This window comes from Frankliniella occidentalis, unplaced genomic scaffold (genome assembly GCF_000697945.3).
Source record: "Frankliniella occidentalis isolate FOCC.00 unplaced genomic scaffold, Focc_3.1 Scaffold82, whole genome shotgun sequence".
In the NCBI taxonomy this organism is placed as follows: Eukaryota; Metazoa; Arthropoda; class Insecta; order Thysanoptera; family Thripidae; genus Frankliniella; species Frankliniella occidentalis.
Window position 1 is genome coordinate 689,560 of NW_026267212.1, and position 2,881 is coordinate 692,440.

The 2,881-nt window shown below is 64.8% G+C and overlaps 1 protein-coding gene across 1 annotated transcript in view; it reads right to left on the reverse strand.

The window, feature by feature from the left end:
- Positions 1–2,881, reverse strand: part of LOC127749722 (uncharacterized) — a 31,799-nt gene that overhangs the window by 27,326 nt on the left and 1,592 nt on the right. The gene's annotated exons all lie outside the window — the stretch shown is intronic.

Below are 2,881 nucleotides of genomic sequence, written 5' to 3' on the forward strand. Positions count from 1 at the left end.
GGGAGAGAAAGAGGGGGGAGGGGGCGCATGCGTGCAGAACTACCATGCTCTTCAGCAGCGTGGGCCCCTTACTGAGAGAGTAGGAGAGAGATAGAGGGAATGAGAGTGAGGTTGAAGTAGAGAGTATGAGAGTGAGAGAGAACAAGAGAGAATATCAGAGAGAGAAGGAGAGTGCTGTAAAGACAGGGAGGGGAGAGAGATAAACAGAGAGAGTGGGAGAGGAGGGGAAAAGGGAGAGGGCGGAGGAGAAGAGCGGGTGGCCTGGTGGGGGGTGGATCGATAGCGGTGGCCGGTGGTCGGCCCCGCGCGCGGTACGGCGCGGCTCTCAGTCGCCGCCCGGCCTTCCCCATCGTCGCTGCAACCAGCCCGCCAGCGGCTGGGGCTGGAGGAAGGGAGGAAGTTCGGGGGGGGGGGGGGGGGGGGGGGGGGGGGGGGGGGGGGGAGGAGCGCCGTGACGGCTTCATAAGCATTTAGGCCCTGCAATAAATTAACCCCTCTCTGCGCATCGCAAACCTTTCCCAAGGCGGAGATTGCCTGGGAGTACGCGTTAGGGAGGGGGGGGGGGGGGTTGAGGCCGGTGTGCCGAAGAGGGATGGGCCTCACGTTCACTTTACAGCGGGGAAAGGTTTGGGGTTCCGATTTTGATCGGGATCGTGAACATCACAGTCCACAGTCCACCGTGGTAACATATTCAACATTATCTCAACCGGCCAGGGGAGGCTCCGGCAAGATCAGCTAATGCCAGCCTGGCGAAATATTTTTGCTGGAGGGGCTCTGGTTTTCCCCGATTCAGCAGCGCCATTACCCCCTCCCCCTCTCCTCGCGCAGGGCTTACCGGCCCCTCACTATTCGCCCCCGCCCCACTCCGCTGGAGTGCTTTTCACGCTGCGCAGGGACTTCCTTTTATGCAAATGCCGAGTCCATTCAGAGACCTGCGGGCCGGGCTATGAGCAAGCCACGAGCATGGTTCTAGACGAGCAGGTCGCCAAGAGCACACGGAGAGAGAGACCCAGAAGCAAAGGTGTGGGCGACACCGCTTTGGGTTTTGGGCGGCGGGGACCTTGGCTGTGGCAGAGGCTAAGAGCGGAGCTGCCGGCGACGCCGCTGCACAGGGAAATTAAAGAGTAGAGCAAAAGTGTTGTCCAGTACTGTACTTCTCCAAGCTGAGGTCCAGCTTCAGCGCGTCGAGGACAGGCCTGGGCTTGGGAGGCGGCAGCGCACACGCCCCCCTTTCCCCCTCCCAACCTCCTCCCCTCCCCCCTCCCGGCCACCAGGGCCACCGCTGCCCCCTCGGTTACCAGGGGGTATTTTCCCTGACACACCCCCTCCGGCAACCCCCTCCCGCCCACCTCACCGCATGCGCTTGGCGGTTGGAACATCCACCCCTTGCCGTCCCCAAGGACCAATGGGGGACGGCCCGGGCCGGAAGAGCACCCGGATTAAGCTTGAAGACCCCCGCCACGGTCCACCTGGCGCCCCCGGCCCCTGCCCGCCGTGGAACATCCAGAACGCGGGTCCAGAAGGGCGGCAGCAGCAAAACCACCGAGGCCGTAGCAGATCACAGCCTATCAGGGTGCTCGTGGACACATGAGGCAGGTCAAGCCATGCACGCACGGGATGCACGAGTTAGAGAGAAAGAAAGAGGAAGAGAGAGAGCGAGATCAAGAGAAACCGTGAGCGAGGGAGGGGCCGGTGGAGCAAGGCGGAAGGTGAAAAGAACGGTCGGAGCGAAAAGGCGTACCGAGTACCGAGGGCGAACAAGGCGAGGGTGGGCCGGGCGACAAAGGGGAGGGAAGATGAAATGTCGCAGAGAGTTTAGGGAGACACGAGATGACACAAGGGCTTTAGAGCGGAGCGAGCGGGGCGGCCCGGGGCAGGGGACAGCACAGGGGTTGGGAGGTCGTCAAGGTTTTTTAGGCAAAGGGGTGGAGCGGCGAGGGGGTAGAGGGGGCGGAGGGGGAATAGAACGAAGAAAGCACAGGTCCAGCCCGCCGTGTCCGTCCGTGCGCATATGCTCACCGCCCCCGCCACCCTCCCCCGCGGGCCGGAGGGGTGAGTGGGCGCTTGCCGGCGCTGCCGCCAGGGGTCGCGGCGGCGGCCGCAGGGGTTGGCGCATGCGCGGCGCGGCGCGCGTCGCGTCCTGGCGCTCGGCGCTCGCGTAGCGTAGCAGACCACACCAGGCTTGCAGGCCAAACGGGCAGGCAGGCCGAGCCGAGCGAGCCCGGGCTGCGCACGCTGCGCATCAGGCACAGGTCGCCCTCGCCGCGGGGGCCTCCGACGGGCCGCAGCGCACCGGCGCGGGTAGAGCGCGAGCGAGCGCGCGCGCGCGAACGATAGTCGGCATGCGGTGAATAAGTGCAGTGAGTGAGGACACAGTGACCATGAAGACGACGTGGATTACCTGTGGATAAGCGCCGCCCCCAACACCCCTGGCGGGGACCCCCCTAGCGGGGGCGCGTCCGCGAGCCCAGCGCCTAGCGAATGTAAGCACTTGATTAAGCGAGGGGCAGAGCCTGAGCCGCGGCCGCCCGGCGCGCCGCGCAGCAACGCCCCGCACCGCCCAGCGCCGCTCAGAGCCGCGCAGCACTGCTCAGCACCGCGTCGCCCACCCGGGCTGTCTCATTGCAAACGCAAACACCGTCATGATTTATCATCCCAATCCGTCCTCGCGCGCTCGCCGCGCTCGGCCAGCGGCACACCGTCGGGCCGCGCCGGCCCGCAACCTGTTTCCAGCCCGCACATGTATTATTGTTCACTTGCACGCTGTCAAGTGAGTTACGTCACTCTTTTGTGGAGCATCAGCTGTTTGTCCGCAGTGCTCCCCTACTCTATAGCCTGCTATACAGCGCGCGTCATCGGGACCCTTCCCTCCTCCCCTTCC